Consider the following 9,250-nt stretch of genomic DNA (forward strand, 5'->3'; position numbering starts at 1 on the left):
AATTATTGACCTTGGTGTACTTTTTGACTGCACCCTCCCCCCCTCCCCCCAGCTTCTCCTCTCCCACTAAACGCATTGCTCAGCGGACTATGCGCACACTCGGATTCGTTTGCAGACTTTCGAAAGTGTTCCATACTCCTCTTCCGTTCCTAAAACTGTACCGGTCAATATGCTTGCCGCTCTTGGAGTACGCGTCGGTTGTTTGGAATGGCACTTGAAAATCGAACTTGGACAAGGTTGACAGAGTACAAAAAAATTTTTACGGATATTTCATTATCGCTTTCCTTGCGCAACTTCTCCCTCTCGCTCCACCAGGAGCGTCCAACTGAATCTTCCTTCTCTTCACTGCCGTCGTATCAGACTTGATATCATTTTTCTGCACAAACTCCTTCATGGCCACATTATGTGCCCTCAGCTCTACTGCGAAAGAGCATGAGGGAGTTCCGCGAAAGGGCATGAGGGAATTCAGACCATTTCAAGTTTCCCCTCTTCAGTCCCACTCCCCTCTGGACAGGATGCAGTGGTTATTTAACTGTTTTTGTCCTCACCTTGACATCTTCCAACACTCGCTCTGTTCATTTGCATTGGATGTTCATAGCGTTGTGTTCTAAATAGTACTTTACCACATATAACTCCCACTTTCTAGCCTTAATATTGTATTTACTTCACTGTTTGCTTTTTCTCCTGTTCAATGCTGTCTGTATCTTGCACTGCTTTTTATCCGTTTCTTACTTAAATTTCAACTTTAAACTTTATATTCGAATTTTACTGTACCGTGTTCAATTCTATTTATTTATTGTATTATTCTGTATTTCTAGCCTTGTTGCGCCTGGAATGGTTGTTTATTTTATGTATATATATTACTATAATCAAAGTCAGTTATTTGTTGTTGTTTTTTCTCCTCTTTCTACCGTTCTTTTTTCTTTTTTTCTTTCCTGGTGGGCTCAAAAATTCTCTTACTGTGTATATAAGTGATGCTACGCATTGATTGCTTACTTTCCGTGATACTTTTCGCCTCAGTTTCATTTCATGTATTATTTATTTCTTCTTTTGTGTTCTCTCTGTGTGTGTAAACATGTTTGGGCATTTTCCTTGTTTCTTTTTTTTATTTGTACTGCAGCACGAAGACCACGTGGTTGTTCCGGCGCACATTAAATAAAGATTGATTGATTGATTGATTGATTAATTGATTGATTGATTATTTTAGGTTCCCACAGAAGAAAGAGAGTCTGGCAGGTACTGCGCATTTTCTTTCCTTTGAGCTAATTGTTATCAATGGGTTAGTGCACAAGAAAGCGGCAGCCGTATCCGGGATTGAACTCCGACTTTGGCTTTACGAGACGAGCTGTCCAACCACTGAGCCACTGTGGTAGGATACATTCAAAATCACGGGGCCATGGATATTATAGGGTACAAAATTATTACACAATATATCGTCCGCGTTTAAGGCAAACCGGCAGTTAGGAATTCTCTTGTTGCATTTGTCCGTTTTATCTACTTCAAAGCATTTCACTATTTCCTCTTTCGATAGTTTCGCACAGGCAGCTCTTTAGGCCCCTGTTCCTCATAAAGTCAATGGCGCGATGAATTTCATCAACTTCGAAATTTTTATTGTCCTCATCCACAAATGCCACCGCCTAAACCTGATTTTAATGATGCATCTCTCTGCCTGCTATGCAGGAAAGCTGAATTTTGTTCACCCCCCTAAACGGCGTGAGGTAGCCATAGTGTTTAGAGCTGGGTTAAATCTATCTACATTTCCTTCTGTTTACTAAATTAGGCATATATTTTATTTTGAACGTTAATTTTTTTACTCAATTGACGAGACAAAACACCAAAGTCTGATGCAATCACATCGTTTTTCACATGAAATAAAAAAAATCATAGAATGCTCTGTATTTTAATTGGCATGCCTAAAACGTACATCGGTATACGCTCACGATAAGTCTTTTCCGAGTGCCAAAACACTACAATAAAATTGTTTCTGCTGCAATAACAACCTACAACGGGGCTTAATTCCCTCTATGGCCTTTATCGTGAGTGTATCGCTGGGAGAGAGATATTTTCTTGAATCATTGCACCCTCCGAGCAAATTTGTAGTTGCATAGCATACTGTGAGTAAAATTCTGCTTCGTTTTTCATGGGCACATCTGATTTAATTCGCGTCACATACGCAACATACAGCAACGTTGCCGCCTATCAAAATATAGTCTATCCATGCATCTTCACTAAGGTTAAAAACGCAAAAAAAAAAAACATGCCATAATTTGCAACAGCGTATGGTATCGGCGCCCCTCCTCCGCGCGCCGTGGAGTAGCTAGTACTTCAGTTAACAGTTCGAGAACATACCACTTCGCGTCCTGTCTCGGGGCATTAACTTTCACGCTAACGCCTCTAAAAATCATCAACACATGCAACCAATGTTTTCTGAATAAGGGGCAGTACATTACGACAGCATCAACACACCCCTCAGTAGCCTCAATACTCAAAGCAACTTGATATTTCGGAAGAAGAATAAGCTGTCTTCCTTTCATTGTTCCCATTATGTTTGTGTGATGCATTACGTACCAAGGTGCTCTTTCTGCTAGCTCGTAAAGTAATACGAATTCACTGCAAACGAGCCCTGCAGAGCATAGCGACCGCACCAATACTCCCAAAAACCATGGGGAGTAAAGAGGACCTTTTCATTTCTGCCATCGATCAATGAATAATTTGAGGTATAATTAATTTGCGAATTTTAGATAATAGAGGTAGCCGACGTCGAAATACGCGCACAGAACCAGTATGCTCCGATCGCCTGGCCTCCGCATTCCATGTACGAAGCACCACCAAACTACGCTATGGCAGCGACCGCCAAACCTCTTGCTTTTGTGGCTATTTACGTTGCATGCAGTCTAATATTTAAAGTATGCACCTGTAAAAATATTGGCCGTAGTGGCAGCCATAGAGTGGCATGTGGCCCCTGGAGTGAATCGACGAAGCAGCGCGGCCATCAGGTGTGTTGCTGTTCACTAACCGCACTTACGAATTACGACTGCCAGAAACATGCCGCGTTTCGAGCTATTAAGCAGGTGGGATTAGGATACATTCACAAAGATTGCTATTATGAAATATGTTCATGTTTTTGAGATTCTTAAATCCCACAATGTTTTATTTTGCTACTCTGTTGGAAAACAAAAGGGGGGAAACTTAAAAAACTCAACGTCGCTAGAGAATGCACAGGCAGCAACCACGGGTATGTTCCACAATTGCGGCATCATTGTGTTGTGTCTGCAGAGAGCGCTCACCGTCAAATGGTTTTCGCAGGAGGCCAATAAAGCCGTCCAGCAACAGCAGTCTCCGGATCCGGGTGCCTTCGTTTCCGGAACGGCATCCCCGCAGCGCATGCAGTCACTGGCCCTTGGGTCGCATGCGACATCGCCATACTTCACTGCGTCGAAGGCAGCACGCTTGCAGATGAAGGCGGAGTCCATAAAGGCACTGAACGAGCTGCTATCCGCCGGCAGAGATGCAGCCTCCAATAAGGTTAGCTGATATTCGGCTCTTCGAGCACAATGGGGCACAAAATCTGCGCTGAGAGTCTTTACTACCCTAAGTTGAGTAAGGCTTTCTCTAATGTATTAGAAAAGCAGAGAGGAGGAAAGACACCATGCTGTTTTGTGTGATGTCCATGGTTAAAATGCAGTGCCTTGCGTACCGCTTGATCCGGCTTAGTTGTGTGGCCTGACTGTCGTAACAAAGGCACAACATCAAACTCCAAATAGCTTCGTTATAGGGACACGCCACCACAAAAACTGTCCCCGCAGTCACAAACGGTAAGGTAACAGTGCTGTAGCAGCCAAGCCCACTAGAAGCACTAAGTGTTGGCTAGCGCTTCTTCATATAAGCACTGCCAACGTTGCTTGTCAAGCGGGTAGCAAATAACCTTTATACAAACATAACTCGCTGACTACAGCATTTATCCACACGCAAAAAAAAGTTAATATCTGGCATAAAGGAAGTGGTGTAAGATTGCCAAACATAAAACAGGATATTGTGTATGCCGTAAGCACTTAGATGTCAGAGCCTAGGCGATCAGTTGCCTTTTTGTTTTAGAACAAAAATCCCTATGGGGTTGGAAACTTTTATGCTGTTATTTTGAGTGGCGGTGGCAGGTTTGGTGGCGGCCAGTCACTGTTTCACAGACAGGCAGCAGCGTTAGATGTCATTTCGTGCGGACATGAAGCTATAATGGTTAGTGATAATAATGATGCAAACATCTCGTAAGTTCATTATTGCGAGTTTGCAACTCTGAAAGAAATCGAGGATGCTAGACAGACGTCGCGATTATTGCTAGACGTCGTGACAATTCGTATATCACAACTCTTGTGTCATACGCCACGCTGCCATAGCTTACTCTGTAAATTGACGCGCCAAAACTATACAAATTGGTTAAATTTCCCTCACTGGTGACATCTAAATTTTTACTCATGACATATCGGCTTTCTCTGTACAAATTCTGAATTTAGACTTCGTACTTTTCTAGACTTCTTGAAGCATTTACCGTTATCAGTGAGGCGATAGTAATTGAAATTATGACGTGCAAATATTTTTTCTTTTTTCCTTCGTTTACGTGTTTTATGACGTAGTGCCTTTTTCCGTTCACCGTCTCATGCATGGGTTTCAAAGCAAAAATAATGGTATATATAGCTCTTGTGTACATTTGGTTTTGCGCCTGAGCAGCCCTGTGGTGAAGGGGTCGTTCGTTAAATTACGCGAAAGCTTACAGGGGTCGTTCAACCCAAAAGCCACCGCCATTACCCTGACCCGAAAATGAGAACGCTTACAAAGAAGCACATCAGAAACATACCACATTCACTCAAATAAATTTGTATCATTTCGGGTTCAAACCAAAGCCCTTTGCATGACAGAGGGACATGCTACGCATATGGGTCATAATAAAGGAATTATTGCTTGATGACATAGTTTAGCACAAATATGGCACGTGCCTTTCATGCAGCCGTGATCGTACAGATGTGAGTACGTTATGTTGCTGCCACGGAGCTCGTTGGCATTGTCACGTAGTGGTGACGAGGTCGACGACACAAATGAAGGGTGATGATTGCACCAAAGAAACTCTTTATTTGGGCTGACTTGCGCCCGCAAAAGAACTAAGCAACTCGGCGGCGGCGATAGAAACAAACGTGCTCGTCGATCGTCGAACAAAGAATGCCCGTCACACTCGTCAACGCTCAATTTAAAGGCTGCACAGAACAATCTAGATAACGTCGCAAACAGCTACCAGCACGGGCTGGAACATTGTAGAAAGACACCCGAGTGGCCGGAACCTTCGAGACAGATTTCGGTGGATATTGCGCTACAACGAAACTGATAAAGGTGTGACTCGCGACATCGAGCATTAATAAGCAAAGATTACGGAACTGATACGCGGTTCAGAATCAGAGTGATTAGCCTGTATGCCGGCGGCTGCTAAAAAACAACAGTTTTGAAGGTTTCGCGGCAGTATCAAACATTCTAGGAAAGCAGGTAATAAACGCGTTCGAATGCGTATGAATCGCTAACGTATATTTTCTTTTGTGATGTTACGCTAATTACATTATGAAAAACTTTATTTTTAAAGCAAAATAAAAAACAAAGCGTGGGACGAAAATACACTATTAAAGTCTCTATCGTATCTACTCTTAGCAAAAGATTGTGTTCCTAATTTTTGCTCACACTACTATTTTTTTCTTGCTGATTTAGAGTTTACTTTTCATCTTATATAGATACTTACCCTACAGTTCAATTAACTTTTGCAATAATTCTATTCATGCTGTTGACACAGGTCTTCTTTAAATACCAAAAGATTAGAAGCGAGGTATTCCTTTCTATTATCCCTCAAATGTCTCCGTCTAATCTTAATTGACGTCGAATTCAAGTGCGTGTCACGTTTCTCAGTCTGAGATCGCTCTTTGTCGCAGAACGCGGTCTTATTATCGCCAGCTTCTAACCGCCAGTTAAACATTTCAACGGAGGCCACGGTAATCGTCGCTATTCTAGTTGTGAGCGCTCTGTTATATCTACGTTAATCCTGCTGCCTCGACCGTTGGAGATCTCAACTCTGATCTGCAAGACACAGTGCTGCGCCCGGAACAGGTGAGCGAAGGTCCGCCCTTCATGCACTCCTACACTTTCCAGCTGATAGTTTGGCATACAAATTTGATTACGTTTGGCAAATAGGCAGGTATGAAATAGAATGTCAAGGAACTTTGTGATGTTAGCACAGATGAAGCACAGGCAATATTAAAGTACGGGCCCATGTTACGTTGTGTTCGTTACGACACCCGGTTAGAGTTAGTTATGTCATTGCAGAGCAATGAGAATAGAGCTGGCAGCATTGAATACTTCCACAACGTCCCGAAGAGAATGTCAGCTTTCACAAGAAAAGGTGTGGCTTAAGCTTGGCTTGAACATGCGCGTGAAAGCTCTGTTAAGCATTGTTTTGCAACCCACCGCGTTGGCTCAGTGGTTAAGACGTTCGGCTACCAAACCGCTGTTCCCAGGTTCGAATACAATCGCAACAAAAGTATATCAAAAGTATAGTAGCACAGGCCGAGGAAGTAGCCGTTGCTCTAGCGGTGGCGGAGGGCTATAGAACTGGGCGGTCGCTAACGATACTCACGACAGCCTGTCGAAATTTCATGAATGGTAGGATTGGTCGTCACGCGCTCCGTATACTCCTCGAAGCGAGCGACAGAATTAAAATCCACGAAGAAAACAAGACCAGACACAAAATTATGTGGGTGCCAGGGCACATGGGGGTGGCAGAGAACGAAGAGGCTGACAGGATAGCTCGAGCATACACTACTTTCTGAGCATCCGACGGGTCCACAGAACGTTTGCTAGCACCCAAGGCATAACTGATTTAACTGATTTAGTTATAGGAAGGGAAAGGCGCGGTGCTTTTCCCTCACTTGTGTCTCACTTGTTTTTCTCTGGACACCACAACCGCGCCGTAGGGGAAGGGAGGAAGATGGGAGTGAAAGTGGAAAGAGAGAAAGAGAAGCCGTAGTGGAGGGCTACGGAGCAATTTCGACCACCTGGGGATCTTTAACGTGCGCTGACATCGCACAGCACACGACGCCTCTTCGTTTCGCCTCCATCGAAACGCAGCCGCCGAGGTCGGGTTCGAATCCGGGTACTCCGGCGCAGTAGTCGGGCGTCTTACCACTGACCACCCTGCGGGGCCACCCAAGGCATACTCGGCCATACTAGAAAACTAAAGAGGAAGAAGAATGCCATATCACCCGCCGCACAGTTCTCTCACCAGAGAGGAAACTGTCATACGGAGACAATTACAGACTGGTTCATACAAAAACCTATACATACCAAACAAAATGTGCCCTATCATATACGCGGACCGATGTCCGTGGTGCGATGAAAAACCAACACTATATCACATCGCATGGGCCAGTCAAAACATAGATGTGGTCCACAAAATTCGAAACACGAGTGCGGAGCAATGGGACACTCTGCTGTTCAGCGACCGCTACGAAGACCAGCAAAGTCTAGTACAGCGAGCAGAACGGGCGGCAGTAGCCAGCGGAGCCCTGGACTGAGGGCAACCGACCATTGTGCAGAAGTGGACGAGGTCGACGGAGAAGATTCTTGTGGATTCAACAAGCAGACATCTGTGAAGACGTCCCAAAAATCACAAGTAATATTGGGCTAAATAAAGTTTTTCCTTCCTTCCTTCAATGATGGCCGATTGGAAAGCAGTCTGGGTGCTGTCAGTAGGCGATGTCAGTAGGCGTTAAAGATACCCAGTTGGCCGAAATTACTCTGAAGCCCTTCAGTGCGATGCACCTTTGTCACTTTCCAACCTTCCGCTCTTGACTATTACGACGCAGTTTAGGCATCCAGCGAGGTGTGATAGACACTCCTGCTTTCCTTTCCTACTACACCAATTAGGATTTAAAACTAGATTTTCCTGAATTAGCGCCCCGCCGGGGTGGTGCAGTGGTAAGACGCCCGACTACTGTGCCGGAGTTCCCGGGAGCGAATCCCGGCCTCGGCGGCTGCGTTTCGATGGAGGCGAAACGAAGTGGCGTCCGTGTGCTGTGCGATGTCAGCGCACGTTAAAGATCCCCAGGTGGTCGAAATTACCCCGTAGCCCTCCACTACGGCCCCCCTTTCTCTCTATCCACTTTCACTCCCACCTTCCTCCCTTCCCTTACGGCGCGGTTCAGGTGTCCACAGAGCAAGTGTGACAGATACTGCGCCTTTCCCTTCCTATGAACCAACCAAAAAACCAACCAACCTGAATTAGCAAGATTGTAAACTGCTTGACGGCGTCAAACAGGGAGACGCTCAAGCTGGTCCTTAAGAGTAGAAACGATAGGCGCTGACAATAACCCAGCGTTTTCATTGAGAAATTTTTTCAGTTGACTGATATTATTGGTTAACAGAAAAAAGAAGGCTCAGTATCTGTCACACTAGTTACGAGTGCACTCGATCCCGTCCGCAAGGGAAAGAAACACGAGGGAGCGAAAGTGCATAGAGATAAAGAGGAGGCTTGTAGAGGGCTAAATAGTAAATTTTATCACCAGCAGATTTTTAACCTGTAGTCACAGGAGATGTGGAAGGCGGCTAACGTGCACTGACAGATGTGGAGGAAGGCTGCTCCTGGCCCTTGGGGTTAGGGGATGGAGTTGGTGAAAGGTGGCTGTTCCTGGTCCTACGGGGCTGGGAGCGGCAGGTCAACACCGCTTGCGGCGGGAACTAGCCTGCCTCAAAATGTTTTCTGTTGTAGGCCGTCATTGCACCCACCACCCCTTAGCTGGTGGATGACGGTTGTTTGCGGCGCGAGTCTTTTTTAGAGCGCAGCTCTTTGGCGTCCGTTCCTGGGTTTCGCGTCGGCGTCGTCGTCGGCCTCGTAACCAGCTCCGCCCCCCTTTCATCCCCCCAGCGCTAGCAGCGACCGACTGATACCGCTGGATGCCGCTGACGCCGCTAGAGAGTCAAGATAACGTGACTGCATAGAACACCGTCGCCGCCATGCAGAAAGAGGAGGGGAGGGTCCCCCCCCTGTTCCTGTGTGGCGGATAGGGTGCTCTTCAGTTGCCGACGCGCCGGTTATTTCACGTAGGCCCCGGCACGTCGACGAATACGTGACCACCTTCCCACAGCTAGACCTGGTTCTTGGCGCTGCGGAAGCGAGGGTATCATATTGTTTGCGTCGGCATCGGCGGCGTTGTCCCTGAAACCAACT

The sequence above is a fragment of the Amblyomma maculatum genome, chromosome 10 (genome assembly GCF_055883805.1).
Source record: "Amblyomma maculatum isolate TAMU_Amacu chromosome 10, ASM5588380v1, whole genome shotgun sequence".
NCBI classification, from domain to species: domain Eukaryota; kingdom Metazoa; phylum Arthropoda; class Arachnida; order Ixodida; family Ixodidae; genus Amblyomma; species Amblyomma maculatum.